Here is a 17,131-nt window from a genome sequence, read left to right on the forward strand (position 1 = left end):
GACAGCCCTCTACAGGTAAATCTAAGAATGACCCAGCAGAATCCAGAGTTCCAATGTCCTCACTGCCATTATTATCAATCCATATGTCACCATCCCATGTTTTCGGATCCCGTTCTTTTCCAATCATTGCCTTTACTTTAACAGCAGACATCCTGAGAGGTTGAGATTTTAGTTTACATTGTAAATTTGCTACTCCCACAATGAGAGACTGAGTCTGGTTTTCAGAAACTTCCAGTCTGCAGGCACAGGAAATAAGATTTTCTTTCAGGGCACACATGGAAACCTTTACATCTGTCATATGGCGTTTAAGTTTTGAATTTGAAGCCTTTAGCTCATCCCTTTCTCTTACAACTGTATCCAAAGTATCTAAGAGCAGCCAGCCAACATCATTATACCTCTTAATACTGAAAAACTCCGTGAAAGTGTCAAAAACACTGTCACCCAGAGCCTTGCTTCATACTAGAGTATGATTAGGAGGATCAAATGGTGCTATTTTGCGTATTTCCTTTGCCAACTCATGCCATGGACTGTCAGTGCCCTCTTGATTATTGGAAATAGAGTCATTAGTGCCTCTGAATCTAATCAGAGTAGAAAACAAATTGTAAAAGCCCATTTTAAGATTCTGTTTCTCAAGAACTACTCCTGGTGCCAAGTTGTATTAGTTAGGGTTCTCTAGGGAAACAGAATCAATGAGAGGTGTCTCTGATTATCAAACTGTAAAAGTGACTCATGCAACTGTGAGTATGCACGAGTCCAAATTCTGTAGATTCATCAACAAACTGTCAACTCCAAGGAAGATGTCTGATGAACTCCTCAGGAAATGAACTGGCAACTTCGACGAACTCCTCAGGAAATGAACTGGGATCTTCGACGAACGTGTTCAATGAACTCCTCAGGAAACGAACCGGCAACTTCGACAATCTCCTCAGGAAACACTTCACTGGGCAGCCGAAGAAGAAGTGAAGGTCCTGCATCTGTCTTGCTTATAAGTCTTCAACTGATTAATTGGATCAAATCCGGCCAATTGCATTCTCTCATTGTGGAAGGCATGCCCTTTGATGAGTCATCAGTCACAGCTGTAGTCAATTGACTGATAATCCAATAAACCAGCCTGTTGGTTTATCAACCAGCCTCAAATGTCCTCACAGCAATTTTTAGGCCAGTGTTTGCTTGACCAGACAGCTGGGTCACCTGGCCAACTTGACACATGAACCTAACCATCACATGGATCAAAGACCTAAACAATAGCACTAAGACCAAAGACCCTTAAATGAAAATGTAGGGCAATATCTTAAAGATATCATGATAGGAGGTGGTTTTCCTAGACCTTACACTCAAAGCATGAGCAACCAAAGAACAAATAGACAAATGGGAGCTCCTCAAAATTAAACACTTTTGTACATCAAAGGGCTTTGTCAGAAAGGTAAAAAGGCAGCCTATGCAATGGGAGACAATATTTGGAAAACACATAACAGATAAGGGTTTAATATCTGAAATATATAAAGCGATCCTACGACTCAACAACAGAAAGACAAACAATCCAATTAAAAATGGGCAAAAGACATGGACATACACTTTTCTGAAGAGGAAATACAAATGGCTCAAAAACAGGAAAAAATGCTGAACTTCACTGGCTATTAGGGAAATGCAAATCAAAACCACAATGAGATATCACCTCACACCTACCAGAATGGCCATTATCCAAAAAAACAGAAAATTACACATCCTGGAGAGGATATGGAGAAATAGGTACATTTATTCACTGTTGGTGGGAATGTAGAATGGAGCAATCACTCTGGAAGACAGTGTGGCAGTTCCTCAGGAAGCTAAGTATTGGTTTGCCATATTTTCCATCTATTCCATTACTAGGTATACACTCAGAGGAACTGAAAGTTAAGACACAAACAGACATTTGTAAACCAATGTTTATTGCAGCATTATTCACAATAGCCAAGAGATGGAAACAGCCCAAATGTCCATCAACATATGAGTGGATAAACAATCTATGGTACATACACATGGTGGAATATTACACAGCTGTAAAACAGAACAAAGACAAGGAACATATAATAATGTGGATGAACCTTGAGGACATTATGTTGAGCAAAGTTAGCCAGAAAGAAAAGGACAAATACTATATGGTCTCACTAACATGAACTAAAAGAGCTAATTTGAGAATTAAAAGCTGATTAAACAGGCTATTGGGAGATAGAAAGAGAGTAGGAGATTGGGCATTTGATGCTGAAGGACTACAGAATGTTCATCACAATTACCGTACAGATCCAGAAATAGCATAATACTGTGTGATGGTAGCACAATATTGTAAGTACACTGAACAAAGATGTCCATGAGTAAATCTGAAAGAGGTGGGCTAGGGGCATTTATGGTACCTGAGGTAAAGATAGAAGATAAATACTGGACTGTAAAACTTAGCAAAAACTGGAGTGGTCAATGATTGTGACTAAATGTACAAATATAAAAATGTTCTTGCATGTGGGAGAACAAATGAATGTCAACCATGCAGAGTGTTGAAAAGGGGATAGTATTGGGGAAAAATATAATCAAAGCAAACTAGAGTCTATGATCAACAGTAACACTTTAATAACAAAGGCAATATACCAAAGCTAAATGTGTATGAGAGAGGGATATAAGGGAGGGATATGGGATTCCTGGTAGTGGTGTTGTTGTCTGACCCTACTATTATATTGTATTGTATATTTTATTTTTCTTTTTATTACCTTTTTTATTTGTTAAAAAATAAACTTTTTTGCAGTAATCAATATGTTCAAGTGCTGACTGTGGTGATAAATGCACAACAATATGATGACACCATGAACAACTGATTGTACACTGTGGATAATTGTATGGTATGTGAATATATCACTATAAATTGTAGGAAAAAATATAAATAGGGATAAAAGTGCTGCAGAAAACATGGAGAGAGTGATGCATGTATTTACTGTTGGTTAGGAGGCAGAATGGTGTAGCCTTTCTGGAGGACATTCTGGTGGCTCCACAAGAAGCTAAGTGTGTGGGTGCCATAAGGTCCTGCAAACTCATTAGGGGGCATATACTTGGAAGATCTGAGAGCAGGGACATGAATGGACATTTGCATACTGGTGTTTAAAGAGACAGTATGTGTGATTTGCAATGGATGGAGGTGGCCTAAGGGTACATCAACGGAGGAACAGAATGGTGAACTATGGTGCATGCATACAATGGAATATTGAGCAACTGCAAGGAGTGAAGCTGTGAGACATGCAATGAGGTGAATGGATCCTGTGAACAGCATTTTGAGTGAAGTACACCAGAAACAAAGGCAAATACTGTAATGCCTCACCAATATGGACTAACTACAATGTGTAAACTCAGAATTGAATCTTAGAGCACAGCCTAACAGGGGAACACTTATTGTAATGGTCCCTAGATTGTAAGCTCTTACAGCAGTCACATCTATTCCTGAATTCTAATGGCTATCTCCAGATTCTGAGATGCTGATCCCTTTGTGTATAACCTGATCAATCCCTGGAACTTTGTGTAGCTGTGTGACACCTGAAACTCAGAGCTAGAGCTCAGCAGATATGAATGTCAGTATTAGCACATTCGGCAACTGTTAAAAAAGTTGAAAGAGTACAGAATTCTATTAGAGATATGAATGAAGCAGATCTGGTTTGGACTAGGGCAAATTGGCCAAAGGGTAAAGGATGATACCGACTATGTTTTAAAACTTCAACTTCCATCTGAGATGAAGGGAAGAGATGTTTATTTGGTGCAGGATCTGTATTTCCTAAACAATTTAGTTCATACATTTTATTCAAATACCATAATTACATGGAACTTTCAATAGGAAGTGAGACCTGGTAGGTTTGAATAGGTTAGTGGGAAATAGCAACACATCCCAAAATAATTTGGGAAGAGAATAAAAATATATAGGCAGGTCTCCCCTGAGGAGCTGGGGGGAAAAGAGGAAGGGTTGGACTTACTCACCTGGAATATTGCTGATGTTCTCACAAACATTAAGGACTGGTGGCTTGGCATGCTGAGCCCTCTATCTTGGGGCTTGCCCTTATGAAGCTTGTTACCACAAAGGAGAGGCTAAACCTGCTTATAACTGTGCTTAAGAGTCTCCCCCTAAGTGCCTCTGTTGCTCAGATGTGGCCCTCTCTCTCTAGCTACACCAACCCAGCAGGTGAACTCACTGCCCTCCCCGCTATGTGGGATCTGACTCCCAGGGGTGTAAATCTCCCTGGCAACACAGGATATGACTCCTGAGAATGAATCTGGACCCAACATCATGGGATTGAGAACATTTTCTTGACCAAAATGGGGATGCAAAGTGAAACGAAATAAAGTTTCAGTGGCTGAGAGATTTCAAATGGAGTTGAGAGGTCACTCTGGTGGGCACTCTCATGCACTATATAGATAGCCCTTTTTAGGTTTTAATGTATTGAAATAGCTAGAAGTAAACACCCAAAACCATCAAATTACAACCCTGTAGCCTTGACGCTTAAAGATGATTGTATAGCAATGTAGCTTACAAGAGGTGACAGTGTGGTTGTGAAAACCTTGTGCATCACACTCCCTTTATCCAGTGTATGGATGGATGAGTAGAAAAATGGGAACAAAATTAAATGAAAAATAGGGTGTGAGTGGGGTACAATTTGGGTGTTCTTTTTAAATTTTTTTATTCTTAGTTTTACTTTTTCTGGTATAAGGAAAATATTCAAAAAATAAATTGGGGTGATGAATGCACAACTATGATAGTACTGTGAACAGTTGCTGTACACCATGGATGATAGTATGGTATGTGAATATATCTCAATAAACTGAATTTAGAAAAACCACTCTGGGGTGGATTTCCACTCAATGGAGAATGACTGTCAAGTCTCATGGTGTAATGGTGATAAACGGAGAGAATTTTTCTAGAAAGATTTTGACATTGGCTCCCATGGAAAAGCATGGTGACTGGAAGTCTGAAGAAAAGGCCTAATTTGAGCCTAGTTTAGGATGATGTGGCAAAGGATTAAGAAGCAGACTGGAGAGAGGCCAGGAAAGTGAAAGAGGCAGGTTATGGAGACAGCCTGATTTTACAGAGGAAAGAACAATGGTGACAACTCTGGAACACCTTGTTTGGTTGAAATGACCAGAAAAACTCACCTGCATAAATATGTCACTCCAAGTGGCTAGGATTAAAAATTATTAAAAAGCCATAATCTTAAATGCTCCTATATTGAGGTAACTATAAATATGGGAACTCATCAACCTGCAATACAGTGTCAGTCCCCAGACATGCAAGCATCACTCTGCAGACAGTTTTGCCTAGTGGTTGTGAGCATGGGTTTTGATGTCAGGAATGTCTGGTTAGGAAATCTAGTTTCTCTGTTATTAACTGGGTGACCTCAGAGAACTTATTTAAATTCTCCATGCTACAGTTTTCTTGACTGAAAAATAAGGATAGTAAAGTAACTTACTTTAGCACTTTGAATAAAACTCTGGGCAGTTGGAAGGATTAGATAAGACATGTAGTGCCTGTATTTTTCTAAGCACAGTCCCTGGTACATAGTAAGTACTCAATAAATGAGTTTTAAGTTGTCAGCTGCCAAGCTGTTCTGACTTCCTGTAGAAACAAATAGGTTGAAAGAAGGAGGAGGCAGTTTTCTTTATCAAAGCCAAATGGTACTGTTATGTCAAGAGATTAAAAACAGTAAATTACAGAAATTAATTTTGGGAGGATGGGGAGTAGGAAGTTTCAGGAATCAGTCCTCCAGAAGAACAACTATTCAACAGGCAGGAACTGCCTGAATCAATTATTTCAAAACTCTGGGGTCCAGTAGCACACTGTACAGTGTCCAGAGAAGAGCAGGAGGAAGAGGCTGGTAAGTTACTCTCTCCATATGGTAATTACATTACCCATCCACCACTCTTGTGGCAGGCAGCAGTGGGGTCCTGCCCATGGCATAGATTGCTGGTACCAGAAAGGGACATAAAAATCCACTTCAGCAAGACTAGGATTGGGCATGGGCTGATCACAGATGATGGCTTTTGATGAATTACTTCATATTGCTGGGAGCCCAGCTCTGAGGTGGCCATTGTTACAACTTGCCCCAGGCAAAGGCAGCAAGGAGACTTAAAGACAGTTTGCTTCCTGAGAGCTGTGGAGGACACTTGAAGGGCTGCATTTGCTGGGCAGGTCAAGAAAGCACAGCTCTGGGGAGCCATTGGAGAAGACCTTGCTGCCCTTCCTGGCCCCTCCCTCAGCCCCTCTCCAGAGCAGTTTATTGTCAACTGGTGCTCCTTTTCTGGGTCTCTGGCCTTCTTCCTGCTGGAAAACTGATGGAAAATTCATCTCTAGTGTGCTCTACTTCCCAGAATGTCCCTCCAGGCAAAAGCAGCTTAAGAAAATTGAAGGAGTGTAAGAAGCAATTGATGGACAGCCTGGGGCAAAGCCTCACCTGCTGTAAGTCCTGCAGTGGAACACCTGGGAGAAGCAGACGGTCCCTCTCGAGGGTAGTAGAGGGGCATTCAAACTCCTGTAAACAAGGGAACTCCTAAGGCCACTGGCAAGCACAAACCCAGGACAAGAATCCTGCACTTCACATTCACTTTGGGCAGACATTCCTGATAGGAGGATAGACAATCAAGAAAATCTCTGCCATTTCACCAACAGGTTGCAAACACAAGAAACACCATCTTAAGCAATAAATCCCAGAGTTAACATTTTTAAATATTAAAATGTATAGTACAAAACAAAAGATTCCAAGATCAATAAATAGACAGGAAATAATAACCTATGCAAAAGAACAGAATAAAAATTCAGAAACACCAAAAAAGACCAGAGTGTGAATATGCTGGGGGGAAAAAGATCTTCAAATTGCTTGAGGAGATGAAGGAAAATTGCAAAACAGAACCAAAGGGTATCAGGAAAACAATGAATGAAAAACATAAGACTCTCAATAAAGAGATAGAAATTTTGAAAGGAAGCAAATAGAACCATTGGAGTTGAAGACCCCAATACTTAAATGACAAATTCCCAGGAGGGTTTCCACAGCAGATTGGAGCTGGCAGAAGAAACAACCAGTGAACTTGAAGATAAGACAATTGAAATGAGTCAGGCTGAGGAGCAGAAAGAAAAAAGAATTATAAAAAGTGAAAGCCTAAGAAATCACTGTTACACCATAAAATATACCACTATACATGTTATGGGAGTGCCAGAAGGGGAAGAAAAAGAGAAAGGGATGGAGGAATATTCAAGGAAAAGATGACAAAAAACTTCCCAAACTAAGCAAAAGACATGAATATGCACAGCCAAGAAGCCCAGAGCACAAAAATCAGTATTAACATGAATATGCACTTTCATATATTGATCAAACTGCAGAATGCAAAGGACAAGGAGAGACTTCTGAAAACTCTAAGGGAAAAGCGATGTGCTATGTAAAAGGAGGCCCAATTAGATTAAATGCAGAAAGCATGGAGGCAAAAAGGCAGTGGTACAAAATGTTTACAGTCCTGGGATGGGGGGCAAGATTTGGGGGTTCTTTTTTACTTTTATTTTTTATTCTTTCTGGTGTAAGGAAAATGTTCAAAAATAGATTGGGGTGATGGATGCATAACTATATGATGGTGCTGTGAACAGTTGATTATACAGCATGGATGACTGTATGGTACTTGAATATGTTTCAATAAAACTGAATTTAAAAAAACATTTAAGGCCATGAGGACACACTGAAGAAACTGCGTTTCCAGAGAGAGACACATCAAACAGGATTGAAAATGGACACTTTGAAGGAATTCATGATAGACCTACCAATGGAGCCCACTGGTGCCCAGATGGGCAGAGAGGCCCCTGGGAATCCCCAGTCCCATTCTTTTATCCACATGGGTGATTCTAGCATGAACATGATATACCACAAGAGCAAGTGGATCACAGCTTTCCATCTCAGATTTTGGGACCTCTGATGAACAGAATGGCCCCAGAAAATACCTAGCCTGACACTTTTGTCAACATGGGTGATTCCAGCATGAACTCGATACCACAGAATCCAGCTGATCCCATACTCTGATGAACAGAATAACCCTTGAGACTCCCCAGCCAGACCGTTCTACCAATATGTATGGTTCAAGCATGTACTTGGTACCTCAGGATCAAGGCAGTTCCTCAATTTGGAGGAAGCAACATGACCATACCTCATTCTCCCACAAACAGCATGAAGAATTGGAGTCTCTATTCAGCCAGACCATGTTTCCAGATAAAAATACCCAGAAGGAACTTGCTTTGAAACTCAACATAGAGGAGTCAAGAGTGAAGATTTGGTTCAGGAACCAGTGATCCAAATTGAGGAAGAAGCAGCAGCAGCAACAGCGATCTCTAGAGAAACCAAGCCAGATCCTTCCAGCCAAGGAGAATGTGCCCATCTCACCCAGAGCAAGTGCCAATCCTTATTCTTTTTTTCCTGTGGTTTCACATTCCTACAGCTTCCTTCCTCCTCAGTCATTAGGCCCTTCCAATTGGTCCTGGGACTCTGACACCTCTGGGAATCACACAAGTGAAACCTAAATGCAAGATTGAGAGTCGGAAATGCTTGTGGCCTTATTTCCAGCTTTGTACTCTGATGCTTATGACACATCCCAAATCATGGAATTGCACAGTTTCCCTGATGAGAATGAGCTATCTAGCTTTTCTCTCAGCTGTCTATATCAGTATCTCTCACCCACAAGAACTCAGCCAGAAGGACAGGGTAACATGCTCAGCAAATTTGCTGGTCCAGCTGTAGGTCTATCTCCAGAGGAAACCTGGTCCAGTGGGACAAGCCAAGGCTTTGAAGCCTACTGTCTAAGATACAGCCTGGAATTCCAGAACCCCTCCAGTATGGTGGACTATGGATTTCTATATCAGAGTAATAGCAAATAGTATAGGCCTTATAGAAGTAGGGTCTTCCCACCCCTTGCACTTGCCTCTCTCAACTCCTGTGTCTACATTTTAACTCAGATATCATGGAAATCTTGTAAAAACCAGAGATTTTCCAAGTATAGCTCAGCACCACACAATCAGCCCACACAACTCTCCCTGGGGAAAGGTCCTCCTGGTTCCTCAAGTGGCCAATGAGACTCCAAAATGTCCTCTTCCCAAAACTATCTTATACTTTTTAAAGGAGTGATATAAAGACTGGGGCATTTACGCATCATTCACTTTTTTTTTAACAGACTATTTTTTTAGAGCAGTTTTAGGTTTACAAAAAAATTGTGCAGAAAGAGAACAGAGTTCTCATATAATCTCTCTCACCCCCATCTTCTGCACAGTGTGGTACATTGTTACAATTAGTGAACATATATTGATAGAATATTATTACCTAAAGCCCATAGTTTACATTAGGGTTCACTCTTTTTGTTGTACATTTCTATGGATTTTGACAAATGCGTAATGTCCCTTACAATACCATACAGAATAGTTTCATTGCCCTAAACATGACTTGGACTCCACCTATTCATCCCTTCTCCCACACTTGGAACCGCTGGCAACCACTGGTGTTTTTACTGTTTCTATAGTTTTGCCTTTTCCAGAGTGTTGCATAGTTGGAATGTTACAGCATGTAGTCTTTCCAGACTGGCTTCTTTCACTTAGCAATATTTACCTAAATTTCTTCTATGTCTTTTCATGGCTTGAGAGGTCATTTCTTTTTATTGCTGAATGATGTTCCATTATATAGATTTACCACAGTTGGTTGATTGATCTATTCACTCACTGAGGACATCTTGTTTGCTTGCAATTTTCTGACAATTATAAATAAAGCTGTTATAAATAAAAAAATACTTAAAGTGCTGACAGAAAATAATTGTCAACCAAGAATTTTATATCCAGCAAGACTTTCTATGAAAAATGAGATGGAGATTAAACTTTTCCAGATAAACAAAAGCAGAGGGAGCTCATCGTCACTAGATTTTCTGTATAAGCAATGCTAAAGGGAATTCTTCAGAAAGAAAGTAAAGGACACAAGGCAGTGGTACAAAGTGGAATAAATAAAGACCTCCAGTAAAAGTAATAATTTGTTAATTATAAATGTGAGTACTATTGTAATATTTTTTTTAGGATATAACTCCACTTATTATTCCCTATAGGTGTTAAAATTCAAATGCATAAAAAATAATGATTAATCTATGGTTTTGGACATACAATGTAAAAAGATATAATTGTAACAAGCACAAAAATCTGGGGGAACAGTGGGGTATAGGAACAGTGTATGTGTATGCTACTGAAGTCAAGTTGGTATCAATTCAAAAATTATTGTTATATCTTTAGGCTGTTAAATTTTAACCCATGGCAAACACAAGGAAAATAAATGAAAAATAGATCCAGATAGAAATGAGAAGGGATTCAATATCATACAATACAACAAATTCAAGTAAATGTGAAAGTAGGTATTAACAGAAGAATTGAGGAACCAAAAAGTTATGAGAATTACAAAGACTGCAAAATTGCAGAAGAAAGTCCTGCATTATCAGCAGTGAATTTAAATGTAAATGAGTTGAATTTTCCAATCAAAAGACAGAGATTGGAAGAAGGGACAAAAAAGCAGGACCCAACTAAATGCTGTTTACAAGAGGTTTGCTGTAAATTCAATGGCATAAGTAGGCTGAAAGTGAAAGGATGGAAAAAATATAACATGCAAATAGTAGCCAAAAGAGAGCAGGGGTAGCTATAGTAATATCCAGATAAAATAGACTTTAAGTCAAAAACAGTTATGTGGGACAAAGACAATCATTATATACTGTAAAGGGGTCAATTCAACCAGAAGATGTAACAATTATAAATATATATGCAACCAACAGCTGAGCCCCAAAATATATTAGGTAAATATATTTGAAGGGACAAGGAATTTGAAGGGAGAAATTGACAGTACTACATTACTAATAGGAGACTTTAATATATTATGCTCAATAATGGATACAACATCTATACAGAAGCTAAATAAGGAGATTCAAGACTTGAATGATACCCTAAACCAACTAGATGTAATAGACATATGTACCCCAAAACAAGAGAGTACACATTCTTCTCAACTGCACAAGGATCATTCAGGATGAACCATATCTTAGGTCACAAACCTTAATGTGGTTAAAAGGGGAAATGTTGGGTTGTATATATGGTAATAGAAGAGACATTTAAAAAAAAAACCATGAAACTGCATTACATAGTGATTCCTAAGTCAAACCATGGACTATAGTAATAGTACAATTATAAAAGTATGGTTTCATCAATTGTAACAACAATTGCCACACCAATGCAATGTGTAAATTATAGGGTGATATATACAACTCCTGCATTTTATGTATGATTGATCCATGAACAAATGATTTCTCTAATGTAAAAAATAAGAAAAATTAAAAACATTGAAATCTTACAATGTATCCTCTTTAACTACAGTGGAATGAAGCTAGAAATCAATAACAGGGACAAACAGAAAATTCACAAATTGTTGGAAATTAAACAATACACTCTTTTTTTTTTATTAAATTCAGTTTTATTGAAATACATTCACACACCATACAATCATCCATGGTATACAATCCACTGTCCACAGTATGATAACATAGTTATGTGTTCATCACCACAATCTATCGCTGAACATTTTCCTTACATCAGAAAGAACCAGAACAAGAATAAAAAATAAAAGTGAAAGAAGAACACCCAAATCATTCCCCCATTCAATCCCATTTGTCCTTTAGTTTTTATCTCCATTTTTCTACTCATCCATACACTAGATAAAGGGGGTGTGATCCACAAGGTCTTCACAATCACACTGTCAGCCCCTGTAATCTTCATTATTATGTAATTGTCTTCAGGAGTCCAGACTGCTGGGTTGGAGTTTGGTAGTTTCAGGTATTTACTTCTAGCTATTCCAATACATTAAAACCTAAGACGTGTTATCTATATAGTGCATAAGAATGTCCACCAGAGTGACCTCTCAACACCATTTGAAATCTCTCAGCCACTGAAACTTTTCGTCTCATTTTGCATCCCCCTTTTGGTCAAGAAGATACTCTCAGTCCCACGATGCCAGGTCCACATTCGTCCCTGGGAGTCATATTCTGCATTGCCAGGGAGATTTACAACCCTGGGAGTTGGGTTCCATGTGGTGGGGAGGACAGCGAGTTCACCTGTCAAGATGGCTCAGTTAGAGAGAGAGAGGGCCATATCTGAGCAACAAAGAGGTACTCAGGGGGAGACTCTTAAGCACAATTATATGCAAGTTTAGCCTCTCCTTTGCAGTAACGAGCTTCGTAAGGGCATGTCCCATGATCGAGGGCTCAGCACATCAAACCGCCAGTCCCAATGTTTGTGACAACATCAACACCAGTCCAGGTGAGGAAGTCCAACACATCCACACCTTCCCCCAGATCCTCAGGGCTGGGGAGGGGGAGGCTGTAAATATATATTTTATTATCTGCCCAAATTACTCTGGGATAAACAATACACTCTTAAACAACCAATGAGTCAAAGAAGAAATCACAAGGATAACTAGGAAATATTGTGAGGTGAATGGAAATGAAAACACAACATACCAAAACTTAAGGGATGAAGCAAAAGCAGTGCTGAAAGGAAAATTTATAGCTCTAAATGCTTACATTAAGAAAGAAGCTGTCTTGTCAGAGACCTAACCTCATAATTGAGGGAGCTAGAAAAATTGGAGGGTTTAGAAAACAAAACCCAAAGCTAGCAGAAAGGAAAAATAACAAAGAGTAAAGCAGAGATAAAAGAAATAGGGAGAGGAGGCGGGGCAAGATGGCAGACTGGTGAGCTGTATGTTTTAGTTACTCCTCCAGGAAAGGAGGTAGAAAGCCAGGAGCTGCGTGGACTGGACACCGCAGAGCAATCTGACTTTGGGCATACTTCATACAACACTCATGAAAACGTGGAACTGCTGAGATCAGCGAAGTCTGTGGGTTTTTGCGGCCAGGGGACCCGCGCCCCTCCCTGCCACGCTCGGTCCCGGGGGAGGAGGGGCTGTCAGCTCTGGGAAGGAGAAGGGAGAACTGCAGTGGCTGCTCTTATCGGAAACTCATTCTACTGATACAGACTCCAACCATAGATAGACTGAGACCAGACACCAGAGAATCTGAGAGCAGCCAGCCCAGCAGAGAGGAGACAGGCATAGAAAAAAAACAACACGAAAAACTCCAAAATAAAAGCGGAGGATTTTTGGAGTTCTGGTGAACATAGAAAGGGGAAGGGCCCTGAGGCGCATATGCAAATCCCGAAGAAAAGCTGATCTCTCTGCCCTGTGGACCTTTCCTTAATGGCCCTGGTTGCTTTGTCTCTTAGCATTTCAATAACCCATTAGATCTCTGAGGAGGGCCCGTTTTTTGTTTTGTTTTGTTTTGTTATTTTTAATCCTTTTTTCTTTTTCTAAAACAATTACTCTAAGAAGCCCAATACAGAAAGCTTCAAAGACTTACTATTTGGACAGGTCAAGTCAAGAGCAGAACTAGGAGAGCTCTGAGACAAAACGCAAGAATCCAGTGGCTGAGAAAATTCACTAAACACCACAACTTCCCAAGAAAAGGGGGGTGTCCACCCACAGCCATCATCCTGGTGGACAGGAAACACTCCTGCCCATCGCCAGCCCCATAGCCCAGAACTGTCCCAGACAACCCAGTGTGACGGAAGTGCTTCAAATAACAGGCACACACCACAAAACTGGGCGTGGACATTAGCCTTCCCTGCAACCTCAGCTGATAGTCCCAGAGTTGGGAAGGTAGAGCAGTGTGAATTAACAAAGCCCCATTCAGCCATCATTTCAGCAGACTGGGAGCCTCCCTACACAGCCCAGAAGCCCAGAACTGCGCTGGGGGGACGACACTCAACTGTGACATAGCACAGTCATCCCCAAACAGAGGACCCGGGGTGCACAGCCTGGAAGAGGGGCCTCCTTGCAAATCTCAGGAGCCATACGCCAATACCAAGGACTTGTGGGTCAGTGGCAGAGACAAACTGTGGCAGGACTGAACTGAAGGATTAGACTATTGCAGCAGCTTTAAAACTCTAGGATCACCAGGGAGATTTGATTGTTAGAGCCACCCCCCCTCCTTGACTGCCCAGAAACACGCCCCATATACAGGGCAGGCAACACCAACTACACACGCAAGCTTGGTACACCAATTGGACCCCACAAGACTCACTCCCCCACTCACCAAAAAGGCTAAGCAGGGGAGAACTGGCTTGTGGAGAACAGGTGGCTCGTGGACGCCACCTGCTGGTTAGTTAGAGAAAGTGTACTCCACGAAGCTGGAGATCTGATAAATTAGAGATAAGGACTTCAATTGGTCTACAAATCCTAAAAGAACCCTATCAAGTTCAGCAAATGCCACGAGGCCAAAAACAACAGAAAATTATAAAGCATATGAAAAAACCAGACGATATGGATAACCCAAGCCCAAGCACCCAAACCAAAAGACCAGAAGAGACACAGCACCTAGAGAAGCTACTCAAAGAACTAAAGATGAACAATGAGACCATAGTACGGGAGATAAAGGAAATCAAGAAGACCCTAGAAGAGCATAAAGAAGACATTGCAAGACTAAATAAAAAAATGGATGATCTTATGGAAATTAAAGAAACTGTTGACCAAATTAAAAAGATTCTGGACACTCATAGTACAAGACTAGAGGAAGTTGAACAACGAATCAGTGACCTCGAAGATGACAGAATGGAAAATGAAAACATAAAAGAAAGAATGGGGAAAAAAATTGAAAAAATCGAAATGGACCTCAGGGATATGATAGATAATACGAAACGTCCAAATATAAGACTCATTGGTGTCCCAGAAGGGGAAGAAAAGGGTAAAGGTCTAGGAAGAGTATTCAAACAAATTGTTGGGGAAAACTTCCCAAATCTTCTAAACAACATAAATACACAAATCATAAATCCTCAGCGAACTTCAAATAGAATAAATCCAAATAAACCCACTCCGAGACATATACTGATCACACTGTCAAACACAGAAGAGAAGGAGCAAGTTCTGAAAGCAGCAAGAGAAAAGCAATTCACCACATACAAAGGAAACAGCATAAGACTAAGTAGTGACTACTCAGCAGCCACCATGGAGGCAAGAAGGCAGTGGCACGATATATTTAAAATTCTGAGTGAGAAAAATTTCCAGCCAAGAATACCTTATCCAGCAAAGCTCTCCTTCAAATTTGAGGGAGAGCTTAAATTTTTCACAGACAAACAAATGCTGAGAGAATTTGCTAACAAGAGACCTGCCCTACTGGAGATACTAAAGGGAGCCCTACAGACAGAGAAACAAAGAAAGGACAGAGAGACTTGGAGAAAGGTTCAGTACTAAAGAGATTCGGTATGGGTACAATAAAGGATATTAATAGACAGAGGGGAAAAACATGAAAAACATAAACCAAAGGATAAGATGGCTGATTCAAGAAATGCCTTCACGGTTATAACGTTGAATGTAAATGGATTAAACTCCCCAATTAAAAGATATAGATTCGCAGAATGGATCAAAAAAAATGAACCATCAATATGTTGCATACAAGAGACTCATCTTAGACAAAGGGACACAAAGAAACTGAAAGGGAAAGGAAGGAAAAAAATTTTTCATGCAAGCTACAGCCAAAAGAAAGCAGGTGTAGCAATATTAATCTCAGATAAAATAGACTTCAAATGCAGGGATGTTTTGAGAGACAAAGAAGGCCACTACGTACTAATAAAAGGGGCAATTCAGCAAGAAGAAATAACAATCATAAATGTCTATGCACCCAATCAAGGTGCCACAAAATACATGAGAGAAACACTGGCAAAACTAAAGGAAGCAATTGATGTTTCCACAATAATTGTGGGAGACTTCAACACATCACTCTCTCCTATAGATAGATCAACCAGACAGAAGACCAATAAGGAAATTGAAAACCTAAACAATCTGATAAATGAATTAGATTTAACAGACATACACAGGACATTACATCCCAAATCACCAGGATACACATACTTTTCTAGTGCTCATGGAACTTTCTCCAGAATAGATCATATGCTGGGACATAAAACAAGCCTCAATAAATTTAAAAAGATTGAAATTATTCAAAGCACATTCTCTGACCACAATGGAATACAATTAGAAGTCAATAACCATCAGAGACTTAGAAAATTCACAAAGACCTGGAGGTTAAACAACACACTCCTAAACAATCAGTGGGTTAAAGAAGAAATAGCAAGAGAAATTGCTAAATATGTAGAGACGAATGAAAATGAGAACACAACATACCAAAACCTATGGGATGCAGCAAAAGCAGTGCTAAGGGGGAAATTTATAGCACTAAACGCATATATTAAAAAGGAAGAAAGAGCCAAAATCAAAGAACTAATGGATCAACTGAAGAAGCTAGAAAATGAACAGCAAACCAATCCTAAACCAAGTACAAGAAAAGAAATAACAAGGATTAAAGCAGAAATAAATGACATAGAAAACAAAAAAACAATACAGAGGATAAATATCACCACAAGTTGGTTCTTTGAGAAGATCAACAAGATTGACAAGCCCCTAGCTAGACTGACAAAATCAAAAAGAGAGAAGACCCACATAAACAAAATAATGAATGACAAAGGTGACATAACTGCAGATCCTGAAGAAATTAAAACAATTATAAGAGGATACTATGAACAACTGTATGGCAACAAACTGGATAATGTAGAGGAAATGGACAATTTCCTGGAAACATATGAACAACCTAGACTGACCAGAGAAGAAATAGAAGACCTCAACCAACCCATCACAAGCAAAGAGATCCAATCAGGCATCAAAAATCTTCCCACAAATAAATGCCCAGGGCCAGATGGCTTCACAGGGGAATTCTACCAAACTTTCCAGAAAGAACTGACACCAATCTTACTCAAACTCTTTCAAAACATTGAAGAAAATGGAACACTACCTAACTCATTTTATGAAGCTAACATCAATCTAATACCAAAACCAGGCAAAGATGTTACAAAAAAGGAAAACTACCGGCCAATCTCCCTAATGAATATAGATGCAAAAATCCTCAACAAAATACTTGCAAATCGAATCCAAAGACACATTAAAAAAATCATACACCATGACCAAGTGGGGTTCATTCCAGGCATGCA

Source organism: Choloepus didactylus, chromosome 3, assembly GCF_015220235.1.
Source record: "Choloepus didactylus isolate mChoDid1 chromosome 3, mChoDid1.pri, whole genome shotgun sequence".
In the NCBI taxonomy this organism is placed as follows: Eukaryota; Metazoa; Chordata; class Mammalia; order Pilosa; family Megalonychidae; genus Choloepus; species Choloepus didactylus.